Source organism: Lissotriton helveticus, assembly GCF_964261635.1.
Source record: "Lissotriton helveticus chromosome 1_1 unlocalized genomic scaffold, aLisHel1.1 SUPER_1_unloc_91, whole genome shotgun sequence".
Classification (NCBI taxonomy): domain Eukaryota; kingdom Metazoa; phylum Chordata; class Amphibia; order Caudata; family Salamandridae; genus Lissotriton; species Lissotriton helveticus.
The window spans coordinates 96,444-109,820 of NW_027611738.1; the positions used below are offsets into that span (position 1 = coordinate 96,444).

Here is a 13,377-nt window from a genome sequence, read left to right on the forward strand (position 1 = left end):
ATAATAGTCTTTATGTTATAGCCTATCAGGCAGCAACTTATTTTGTGACTGAAGATTTTCTCAAATCTATTTGTATAGGTTCTTAGCAATGCAGTGATAAGGTGTTAGTCTGATATTTATTAATTAAACTGATAAGTACCTTTTTGCACTGGTGTAATGGCAGTAACTGAGGGCGTTAGAACGTGCACAGTACTAATGTGGATCACCAGTCGCAGAACATCAGTTCCTTTTACCCTTTCTTTGTTTGGTGTAAGGTTAAGGTTTGTAGTTCTGAAGACGATGATTTATTTGCATTACCTATAGCGCAACTGTGCTCATTTAATCCATTTTTATATTTAACAGTTTTACATATCACTCATTCACAGCAGATACTGTTGAGGCGATTTACATAGAATTACAGAACAGTACACAATAAAAAATGCACAATCTGAGATGGTTATGAACACAATAAAGTGGTGAATTTTTATGGTTTTCGCAAGAGTGAGCAGAGTGGGTGGTGGTTTTCTACCCAGAGTCAGATAGTCTCAAACTTGTGTAACTGGTTAAAAACGGTTGTTGAACAAAGGTGATTCTCCAATATTTTGGTTGTTAACGTGTCAGCTTCGGAGTCTTCTCTCAGCGTCTTTTCTTTGATGGTCTGCAGAAGAAACCTTTTGTTATAACTTTCTTTTATGCAGTGTGTGCTTCCTCTCTGGAATTACATGATGTTTTAGATGAAGGTTATTCTGTGCACATATATGGCTTTGCTCTGGGTTAATGAAACGCTAAATTAGAGACTTCACTTACAGTATAGTACTTTCCTCAGCTCCCACTTCCTCGCCACACCTAGATTTTGAAAATTGTTTAAACATAGAATGCTGGATGTCCTTCAGTTTTTCAAAATAATCCTTCTTATGGCACCGACTTCAGTTGCCTGGTGCTAAATCTTGCTTTCTTCGTCAGTAATTTCAATCACCTATAGTATTAAAATTTAATAGTTAATACATGAAAATTTCCCAAAATATAATTTACAAGCCAAATCAATGCAGAATTTTGGAAATGTTGAGCTGTTTTCAGACAAAGCAGAGTGTAGAATTGTAGCCTGAGAGTACTTGGATGTACGAGTGAGGATTTATAGAATTTTCAACATTTTATTAAGCTCACAAAGGATACATGCACCCTATGGACTTGTAACATAGAATCCCAAAGGTAGAAATGAAAGTCATATGGACTGGCACCAAACAGATATTTAAAAAAGGATACTATTAATTAATTTTTAATGTAGATTTCTGGGACGAGAATTTCCCCTCCATTGACATCAGGCGTTTCCCCCTGCCCTGAGTTACCACCTACTTGCATCAGATATCCTGACTTTTGAGCTCTGGCCCTTGACACACGCAAATCTATTGTGTGCTGCAAGGACTATGCCTAGACATATCCCTCAACTATGTCCAGAGTATGAATCAAGGGCAATGAAATTAAGGAGTACTTTCATGTGCTCATTTTATTCCACCGGATTATCAGTTGTTAGGCTTTTCTGCACCTGGATTTACCGGGTGCAGAAAAACAGGACACCATTTTTTTCCAGACAGGAAAATTAGACGGAAAAGACGCACAAGACCCTGGATGCATAAGAAGCAGCCAAGACTTATGCTGTTTTTTTTACAAACTGGGGAAAACACACAATTCTTCCCTTTGTTAGACATTTCTTTACCCTCCCCTACCCTGCTTCACCCATCGCCCCCCAACCAACCACATGCATATATCTACCACCTGCTTAAATCAAGTGGTAATTAAAAGCCCAAAAACATTATGAAATAATGAATGGCATGCGGTTTAACAGGCAGAAGAATCTGTTCCTTGTGGCAACTCCCCAATCAATGGCGTCAAACTGGTAATTGCACATTACTGGGATAAATCTACCACAGAAGAATTACATGAGATTTTTCTGCCACCCCAGTTCTGTGCAACTTCTAACAAGGGACTATGAGACGTCTTGGACCGGTCCTGTGACCTGGAGGGTCACACCAAGTGTGCCCTTATTTAAGGCAGAGGACTGTCATGGGTTTAACAGCTAGAACGGTGGTGGCAATGCACCCTGTTGTAAGGATCAATAGCCTGATGAGATCTTTGCATCATGGTCAGTGGAGTGGCTTCCTACTGACACACCCATGTAATGCTCCATTTCTATGCCTGTGCCCAGACTTTGCGCTAACATCAAGTGCGTGTTTAGGGTGTTGGTGTATGCAATGTGAGAGTGTGACAGAGTAAACCGCATCTCCTGCCTGCCAGTTGTGTATGCAAGTGGGACCATCTATCCCTCTTGTATATCATAGTTCAAAGTCCTCTGTTACCAAGGAATAAAGTGCTCTACAAAGTACTCAGGTGCCTGCTGTGACACCAGGGATGGTAACAGCCTGACAGCCTATCTAAGTTGAGGGGACATCACCTGCAGGCTGAATTACTTAATGGAGAAGCTGTGTACCTGTCCTGAAGAGCCTAGAAGTCTGCCTAGAAGCCTGCCTGTCTGGTAAGAAAGGGAAGAGAGGACAAGGCTGTCCTGGAAGAAGCAAAGGTCCGACACATCCTCGTTATCTGTAGGGCGGGCCGGAAAGCCATTCAGCAGGACCAGCTAGTCTGAGGGACTTCCCCCCCACCCCCGCCAAAACGTTCCCAACAGTTCAAGGCAGAAAATAAAACTCTATGACAACGTGATTGTTGACCCCAGTTGGACGATTGTGTGCTGCCAACGGCCCGTCAAGGTTGCATTTGACAAATTCCTAACACAACAGAGTCTGAATCTACTGGCTTCCTGAAGAGCCTGTGTTGGGGTTTTAGCTGCTGAGTTTCTGACTACTCTGTGTCAGAGGCCCATGAGGGACTACGACTACCCCAGTGTCGAACACCCTGTCTGAGCTTACGCCTGTGGTCCAGCCGGCCACAGTGTGGGCTCAATTGCTGACGGTCGGGCCTCCAGAGGGGCTGCACTTACCGACAGGACAGGTGTGACTGCTACCTTGGGACTGCTGATCTTCAGGCAAAGGCAAATAATAGACAGAGTGGGTCCCCTAATGTATGCAGCCTTACATCCAGGACAAAAGCGCTCCTCAAAAGCCTGCTGGTGGGTCACTGCTCTCTCGAGTTTTCAGGCGTGCCATTCAAGTGCCGGGAAACAGGAAAGAGACCCAGACAAGACTGACTCATTCGGTGAAAGGGTAAGACACTTACGACAGAGCATACACGCATTGGGGTGACTGGAGTGACAGAACTGCACCTATACTATATTCATGATACTCCAAAATGCCCCTTGAGGGGAAGAGGGTATCAGAACCAGACGCACCTGTCTGCAGCACATGGTAGTCTGGCATGCCTGCACCATCCTTTCACCCAGACTGTCCATAAAGATGATTTTAGCACCGCTGCACACATAGCAGGGGGAATCTCAGACCATTTGCTGGTTGAGGTGCAACTCGTTGGTCCAGTTGTGGACTTCATGCTACCCCCAAGGGTTGATCCTTGCTATTTAAAAGGCAAGAAGTTCAAAGCTTGTATGAGAGATGGAGCAGACTTCTATTTTAAGGAGAACGGGCGGCCTGTTGAATCAGCTTGCGTGCTATAGGATGAATTCAAGCCAGTGATCCTTGAGGACACTGACAACAAGGGGACGGAAATACTGGGAGAGACTTCCAGAAAGACCTGACCCTGCCAATGCTAACGAATGAGGACTGAGACGCACTAGACCAAGACCTGACAGTAGACTAAATAAATAAGACAATAGGAGCCTTGCAAACAAGGCCAGCGACGGGGCCTAATGAGCTCCCCATAGAATTATATAAAAGCATGATGGATAAAATCAGGGAGTGCCTCCAGAGGAGGTTTCAGACTGCCTGAAAATAAGGGCGTCTTCCAGAGGACCAAAGAATGTCTGAGGTGGTGGTCATCCCAAAAAAGGACGAAGCAGCAACTGAGTGTGGGTCTTATAGACCTTTCTCCCTGCTTAATTTTGAGACTAAGGTCCTTGCGTAGGCTCTGGCGATCTGCCTGCGGACAGTAATTGCAACAGTGGTTCATCCTGATTATTCGGGATTCATGCCACACCAGGGAACGCGCTTATACCTCCGACACCTTAATGGAGTACCACATGCAACAGGGGAATCCTTTGCTGAACCAGTGGCGCTGCTGTCAAGCTCTTGTATGTGGCCCCTCTAGCGCGCTTGCGAGCCAATAAAACAGTCTCCCGAGTCTTTGCCATCCGACAGGGATGTTCCTTGTCTCCTATGCTCTTCACGTGTGCGTGGGTTCGCCAGGACCTCTCATATGGAGTATTCCAGTTGATCAGGAGTGGGATGAGAGAATCTCCCTCTACGCTGGCGTTTTGCTGTAGGACACGTAATCAGCCTTCTCGGTGAACGAATCCTACATATTTTTTACATATTTAGAGATTATTCAGGATATAAGATCAACTGGAATAAGTCCTTAACATTCCTGCTGGTGGCAGGGACCCTGCGGCTGCACTCTAGGTGCACAGTTCGGGTGACACTACATGGCTTTAAATATTTGGGCGTGTTTATTACAAGAGAGCCACAGGCAGAAACATACTTCCGAAATTAGACCAGCTTTGCTGGGATGCCCCACACTTGTGGGCGCTCCCGCTTTCCTTACTGGGCCGGGTGGTCCTATTTAAAGTGATGACCCTCGTGGGTCTCCTGTACATTGTGAAAAAAACGTCCTTTAAGATCCCACCAAACATTTTCTTTCAAGCAGATATTGGCGCTTGCTTGTTTCACAAAAATGATTGGATACCTGCCTCAGAGCGCACTTCTTACAGGCGAGTATCGGGTTATCATGTTGCTGCTACAAGGCCCTTACCTGTGTGAGTTATCGGGAACGATGCAGGGGGCAGACCCAAACCAGCCACACGTGGAGATCAATGACAAATACTGAAGAATTAACAGAGCTTCCAAGCTGGTGACCATTACTTAATTGACCTTGAAAATAAAAGACACGTTTTTAGTATTCTGGTGACTCATGACCATAAAAAACAAAGATTATAAATTCAATATTGTGTCAAATACTTAAAAAATGGAACTGGATGTGCTGAATCAGATGTTGCCCCAGGTCATGCATGACACCTTCCGCCACTATTGCTTATGGGACTTGTAGTTTTCTCATTAAAAGGATGGGCTCTAACGTCCCAGTGTTCTAAGCGATGTTGGTCAAAATCAGAGGCCTGAGTGAGGGTGAAGCATGACACTGCTCTGCTTAGCAGTGATATGACTGACAGTTCCCCAGGCCTTCCATTCTTTGATCTACAGAGGCTCGTCAGCCGTTCATATTTTTTTGCAGCGACAAAGAAACTTTTATTGCAGCTTGTGTCACTGAAGAGATAAAACCCCTGGACGTGTTTAATTAACTACTGACAAACATGAACAATCAAGAACATGAGTTTCTGGAAAACTATCAAGCACCCAATCAGAATCAGTCGCCCTTCACACCCAGGAATTCTTGAGGCTTTGGAGAGGGTGAATTGCACGTGGTATAAGAGGAACACTACGTCGACTCAAAGCTCACTTCTCAGTGATGTACTGAAATGCCAAAATAACAACAGGGGGGAGAGAGAGAGAAGTGGATCCAGTCTCCCTGGGCGTCATGAATAAACAAAATAGAATCCACAAGGTGGTTTTCAGTGGTCCTTAAAAGGATGGGGAGCACACCATGTTTTTTAAATGCCCCTCACACACAACAGGCCCCTTGGTGTCATGCTTCATCATTGGGGCCTTCGCACCCCTCTACGGGATGCGGCGTGCTACGACAGAACGACTACGTAGGAGCACTTGACAGTGAGCTATGTGAGGGTGTGTATTGAGTGATGTGAGTGAGGTGAGGTGAAAAAAAGTGGATAAAAATACCTGGCACCTTTGCTCCGAGCCTGGCAGGACTCTATGTCCATCACTTGGAGTCCTCCAAAATCCTCCATCCCAACAATCCCTACAGAACCAGGATACACACGTGGCGACGCTATATAGACGACGTCCTAGTAATTTGGGAGGGGGACGAGAATTCCATCACAGAGTTTATGCAATGGCTGAACAATCAGAACATTTTCCTCAAGTTCACTCACCAGATGTCAAACAGGTCTATGGTTTTCTTGGACCTCAATATCTACCATGAGGCGGGGTTTCTTAAGACAGAAACCCATTTCAAACCGGGGGCCAGAAATTGCCTCCTCAGGTTCGACAGTTTCCATCCGCGTCACCTGAGGGAGAACCTTCCTTATGGGCAGTTCCTCCGCCTGCGTCGGAATTGCAGCGACCTGGCGAAATATAAAAGTCAAGCGAAAGACCTCTGCACTAAGCTAAGAGAAAGGAAGTATCCCAACCCTGTTATTCAGAAGGCTATGAAAAGAGCTAGAAATAACAATTGTGAGGCCCTCCTTGAAGATAAACCCACACATGATAACCAGATGAACAGAACGGTCTGTGTAACCACCTACAGCCCGTTTACCAATCAATTGACAAAACTGGTGAATAGGCATTGGCGCACACTCACATGTGGCACACTATCCCTGGAGAAACCAATGTTCACCCACAGACGTGGCAGGAATCTGAAAGACATTTTAGTCCATACAAGACCACAGCCACAAAAAGCTGAGCAAACAAGACTACAAGGGATAAAGGGCCACCATCCATGTGGCAACTGCAACTGTTGTCATCTCACGAAAAAGACCCAGACCCTCTCCTTCACCAATGGGACGAGCTGGGAACAACGGATGTTCACAAATTGTAATAGTAAAAATGTGGTCTATTTGATCACGTGCCCCTGCGGCAAGGAGTACGTGGGAATGACCACGAGGCAAGTCAAAGTCAGGATTAATGAGCATAAGAGCAACGTTAGATGTAAAAAGGTGACCACAAAAATGTCAGCTCATTTCCTGGAACTTCAACACTGTGTCAATGAATTACAATGGACGGTGATCGAACAACTTCCCTCAGACATAGGTCTGTTGGAAAAGGAGCAACGTTGGGTGTTCCGGCTGGGCACCGACATCACAGGGCTTAATGACTCAATTCCCTGGAGCCAATTACGTTAGCTTCTGAATACTGCATGAATGGTATGATGAGTGACACAATACTGCAACCAATTTCTGTCAACCAGTGTCTTCATGGTTGTAAATGACATAATGAGCGCCCATGTACCTTTGTGTACATCTATGACCCTTTGATGCCTATTTAACCCTTGCGTTATACCTTCCTCCATTGATGGCAAAATTTAGGGGTAACTTCACTACCTCGATTGAACTTACATAAATGCTATACATCCCCTTTTGGATCTATTCCACCTCTACTCTGCCCTTCCATATGGAGGGTTCCATCTTATGAACAACGAGTGAGGAAGGCAGATAATACCTACACCACCTAATGTATTGCCACGATCAGCAGTACTTAACATTGAATAATTACGAGTTTGCGCATGCGCAGACCGTTCGGGCGCGTCGCATGCGCAGTTCTCTAGTTACAAAACTGGGTCTGCGCATGCGCGTCCAGCGAATCACTACCGCTGAGCCAGCGCGGCCATGCGCATGCGCGTCCTGTGATTCACTACCGCTGAGCTAGCGCGTCCATGCCCAGCGCAGCTCCGTGACTCACATGCTCCTTCCGGAAATGAAACGAGGCACTCTACCTTATATGGGCCTTTTCCGTTAGTAATTATCCAATTTACCCCAACCAATTAACCACACCATAGAGTATAAAAAGCGAACTTCTGCCTTAACGGCTCACTTCCAGCGGAACAGCGTTGAGGGGAAGGCAGGCGATCGTTCCATGCAGTCACCGTGAGTAGGGCTAGTTGAGACGGAGGATGCATTTCACTCACCAGTAACCTGGCTTTTTTAATCCCTACTTCACCTCCCTGAATACAGCTATTTACTATCTTTTAGGTTGTTGACTGGACAACGAGGAGTGATACCCCCAATACTACGCTTAGGCTCATGAGGCCTTCCGAATTTTGAACTTAAGTAAGCCTGTACCATCGCTGTAAACCAATCTTTTTATTCCCATTCATATCAGGGAGTTTGCATGTATGTATGTGCGAATGTGTTTAGAACTGTGTGTCCCCCTGTAAGTGTCTTTCTCTCACAAGGTACCAGATCCACAGTGGAGTTCTGTATACTTACCTTTGTTACGAAAGAAATTCTCTTTTCCTCATGTTCCTGGACATCCGACTAGCATGTTTATTATGTTCCTGGACATCCGACTAGTTTACTTACTATGTCTTTCTTTTACAGATTTTTCAAACGCCAATTGGGCGCAACGAGCATACCTTCACTTAAAACATTGATAGGTATATTACACATTGTATTTTTTATATATTTTTTGAACACTTTCACATTCCATGTGAGTAAGGTGAGGATCATAGTGCATATCCTCGTCCTGAAGAAGGAGCCCTGTGCTCCGAAACATGTTGACACTGTTGTTGGTTGATATACCCTAGTACGTATTTTTTCAACCAGTCTTTGCACTTTTTTACTAATACCAGCCAAGGACGGAATAAAAATATTTTCTTTTTATCCTTAGTGCCAGGTATTTTTTATCCACTTTTTTTCACCTCACCTCACTCACATCACTCAATACACACCCTCACATAGCTCACTGTCAAGTGCTCCTACGTAGTCGTTCTGTCGTAGCACGCCGCATCCCGTAGAGGGGTGCGAAGGCCCCAATGATGAAGCATGACACCAAGGGGCCTGTTGGTGTGTGAGGGGCATTTAAAAAACACGGTGTGCTCCCCATCCTTCTAGGGACCACTGAAAACCACCTTGTGGATTCTATTTTGTTTATTCGTACTGAAATGCCAGCCTCATGGCACACTTAGCCATCTTTTCGCCTCCATGTGGAGTAGTGTGGCTCACTGGTTAGAGGCGGCAGACCCGGGAGCAGATATCGGCCCAGGACCAGGGTTCAATTCCCGACGCGGCAGGGTCGTGGACTTGGGTCAGCGGACTCGATAATTCTCGCTTCGGTGCTTACTCTAATCAGGGGTTCCACTCGGCAACTCTGGGCATTAGCTTGCCTAATTTCCACAACGGCCCCATCAATTCTGGGGATGCCTGGCTCCACCTTGGGGACTCCCAGCAGGGACCATCCCACAGGGAAAGCCAGGACGGGTTCCCCAGAGTTATACAGCGCCAGGAAACCTACGGACGGGTAGCAGTGCGCTTTACAAGCTCAAATACATACATACATACATTAATACACATACTCCTCCTCCTCAAACTGTTGACCAGCTATCAGGGCAAATGAGCCTGCAGCAAAGCATCGCTGGCTTGGTTCCACACCGGACCAGGCAAGGTGATCAACTCCATACTCCTCCAAGTCAGCAAGCACTCTGGTCGAGCCAGTCCTAACCCCACATGAATGTTCCCCATCACAACTATTTTAATTGTACTAAGTTATGTTTCTGCCAAATGTATGAGTCAAAAAATTAAAGGCTTTACATGAAGTGCTGAAAGAGAAATAATTAAGTTTTTCAATATTTCTGAGTCTGCCACAGTACACAGGAGCATTATTTCTCTACAGCAGCAAATCATGTATGTGCGCCCTGTAGAAAGCACGTTTGAATGAAACATGGAATGCATTGCAGCCACAAATCCATACAACAACATAGAGTGCAAGATAACTTGTGTTATTATTGCAGCAGAACGAAATGCCATTACTAATGTGTACGTCATTTTAAAGACAAACCCAGAAAAATGTATGGTCAGTGTTGTTCTTCTGCCTGTTAAAAGACAATCTCCATTAATGTGTCAGTAATTAAAACACTATGAGAAACCCTACTCTATGGCAGGGTGCTGCCTGCCACTGTATTGCCGGTTACTTTCAACATAATCTGATTTATACATACATACTCCTGGGTGCTGCCAGCTATCGGGCCTGCACACAGCAGTCTGGAGCCACTCAGGAAGGAGGTAAGCTCTTCATTTCATCTTAAGCCCTTAGGTTACATTCACAGCCTGATAGACCCGGAGAACTTTATCCTCGCTCTAATTGCGCCGAGCAGATGGACTTAGCCCATCATAGGCTGTGTTGTAGGCTGGGTGATGCCTGGCATCTTATTATCGTTGGCGGGAGGATGAAGCTCTGATAGGAGCTGCTACAAGAAGAGCGGAGAAACAGGACCACAGATCGCCTTAGAGCGACAACTGCCCAGAAGCTGAAGAAAGAACTCTGGAATAGCAAACCTCCTACACCCTGGAGATTCTCCAGGGTAAAAAAATGATTGTAATGAAATGCAAACTGCAGCATTAAGGTAACACACTACAACATCTTTCCCTTTAAACCGAAGATTACAGCATACAATAAAAAACTAACCAAAAAGCAACAAAACTAATAAATGCATTTCCAAATGCTGCAAAATAGAAACAGTTAATACAAATTAACAATATTAAACTTTGTTAGTACCTTAGTAATGTGCTTACTTCTTGGCTTCACTCCATCTGCAGCAATAACGCTCTGAAAGGAGAAATTACTGCTGTGAGTCTCAGAGTCTTCAGTGTTACTGGTCTCAGTCACGAAGACTGTGGTGTTGGAAGATAACTTTCTCTTATTTGGCTTTATTGGTCCACCACTCACGCCATCGCTTTTAGCAGACACACTACTGTCAGCAGCATCATAACTTCAGGCAGATCAGCAAAGCGGATATCACCACTCACATTGGGTGAACAGACTCGTCTCTACTACATACATCCACTCTGTTCTCAAATTTGCTTGGAGCTTCCAAAATGCAAACAGCTACAATATATTCGCCACACTTTCCTGACTACCTTGTTTTTAAAAGTTGTGACATTGAAGCGTGATTCTTGGTTCATCTGCAGCTGATTTTTTTTAGAGGTTCTATTGCCACACAATACTCGTCCCATATTCCAATTTGTCCACAGGGTGCTTCAACCCTGGTAGGTTATCAACTGCCTGTTTTGCAGATAATTTCAGATCGTTTCTGTAAGAAACTGAATTATTATTTGCGGTAGATGAGGAACAATCACAACCGTTGTCATAGTGAACTTTCAAAGCCATTCAATTAACCTCGTATCAACCCCCTGGTACCTAAGCACCGAACAGGCAGGCTTAACTTAAGGTAATATGTAAAATATTTATGCAGAAACCAAACAAGTAAGAGTCAAAATGCAAAAAAATTAAAAAACCCAAACCGAAATGGAAAAATAATAAAGGAAAATGTATTGAACACAATGACACTAAAATGACAAAATCCAGTAAGGGGAATGAGATATGAACTGTAACGCTGTAAGAATCACAAGGTGCCAATGGATGAGGGGCCCGGTAATGGAGTAGTCTCTATGGAGCTGACTGACAAGTCAGAGGAAACCGGAGACCATGGCCTGCAAGCACATAGTGCAGGAATTAGGCGCAGTGGTCTAAGAAGACATCTTGTGCTCCAGGATCAGATAGGGCTGCTGGCCTACAGGGGGATTCACAGCAGGTTCGGGCACAAAGTGCTTAGAGTACTGAGAACAAGCAGCAGATGCCCAGCAGGGCAACAGGAGACAGTCGAAGGCAGCAAGGCCCGGACGAGACTGAAAGGGAGTGACACCTCTGGCCCTGTCCATCATGCAATAGCGCAGTGGAGCTCAGCAGGAGGACAACCCGGTGACTGCCACCCACTGGGGCTGTGACCCCCACGACAAGGCAGGCCGGTCTGGTGATGTGGTAAGAGATATAGCAGCCATGTCCTCAGCGACAAGCAAGAAGGATCAGAATCTAAAAAAGATGCTGACCAAGCTCCCGATGACCGCAGCGGAGAAGGGAGGCTCTCCCCAATGACACAAATCAGCCAAGATGTTGACACCTCTGAAGCCCCAGTTACCCACACCTTTTTAGAGTCGCTATTTGGTGCATTACAAGGCGACTTGCAGATGCTGAAAAGGGAAATAGCGGGGGAGATGAAGGAGATAACCAATGGAGGCCACACGTTCCCAAACAGCATCAACGTCCCACCTTTTGATAAGGCGGGATGTTGATGCCGTTGGGGACCGTATGGCCTCCATCGAGGATCAGAAGCAAGCCCGGGAAGGGGAGGTGAAGCATCTACAGCAAGAGATAGTCCGGCTCAAGGCTCAACAGATCGATCTCCAGGCACACACAGAAGACCTGGAGAATCGGTCTAGGCGAAACAACATCCGCGTTAAGGGAGTTCCACCTAAAGAAGAAGGGCCAGACATCACACAATACCTGCAGGGTCTCTTCAGGAGCATACTGGGCACCCCACCGGATATTTTGGCTTACATTCCAGACTTTCAACTAAAAGAGTGTATGCTACGTGCTGCCAGGGACAAGCAACCACTAAGATATCAGGACCACTCCATAGCTTTGTACCAGAACCTGGCTCTAATACCCCTTCAAAAGTGTAGGGAGTTCCGAGTGGCAACCCCGCGTCTTCAAAATCAAGGAATACTGTATTCTTTGGGTCACCCTTTCCGGCTGATTTTCATATGGCAGGGCAAAGTCCTCCAGCTCAGATCCATGCAGGACACTTGCCAGGTGCTGGGCATCGAGAATCCAATACAGGAGGAGACAGAGGGCCCACAGATCAAAACTCCCCGAGAAAGATGGCATAAGGTCTACGGGAGGCGTAGCACAGAGCGAGCAACGAGACCGGACCCCAAGACCATGGCACAAGAAATACTGGCAGTGCTGGAGACATTGTCGAAGGAGTCATTCAACCATGATGACACTGTGAACGACTGAGGGACAGACAAGTGACATTTGCAAGACTGGGTGGGCGGCGAAGAAGTCTACGGGGAGTGTATAGACACGGGGAGTGTAGAGACACAGGGAACAGGCCACACACGTTGCCAACTATTCCGACTTCCAAGGACACGCACGCACGAATGGCGGGCCCTGGACAATTTGAGGTTAATGGGTTTCTAAGTTGGGGTTAGGGAGGGGAGGGTGGATAACTGATATGCAGGTTAATGGCGTTGAAGAGAGGATCAAAGGACAATGAAGGCCGGGCAGACGTTGGGAGCTCAGGTGGAAGAGGGATCACAGGGACCCAAATACAGGCCAAAGCTGGTGCACTCACTATGACACGCTATTTCCCAGCCCACACTGAAAATTCTCACTCTCAATGCGAGAGGTCTCAACAATCCCAATAAAAGGAGGTCCATCCTTTCCTACCGGGATAACATGAAGGCAGATGTGTGCCTCCTCCAGGAGACAGCTCCTCTCCAAAGATTGGCATAGAATGAGATGAAAACTCTTTCCCCAGCAGTTCTTTTCATCTACCCTGGATAAGACGGCGGGTGGCTATTTTAGTAGCCAAGCGTTTTAAGGGGACAGTGGGGGAAAAGGTGGCCAAAATCAAAGAGATTGATGGGAGCAGGGC

General features: G+C 46.0%; 1 long non-coding RNA gene across 2 annotated transcripts; it reads right to left on the bottom strand.

The window, feature by feature from the left end:
- Positions 1-447: 447 nt before the first annotated feature.
- LOC144806635 (uncharacterized) lies at positions 448-10,570 on the bottom strand. Of its 2 annotated transcripts, none has more exons than XR_013605860.1 (4): positions 10,437-10,570; positions 4,849-4,967; positions 787-955; positions 448-637 (listed from the first exon to the last, which is right to left on the bottom strand). It is a non-coding gene; the product is annotated as an uncharacterized LOC144806635 (long non-coding RNA). The 2 variants fall into 2 exon arrangements; XR_013605859.1 differs by having other exon boundaries at positions 448-691.
- Positions 10,571-13,377: the final 2,807 nt, after the last annotated feature.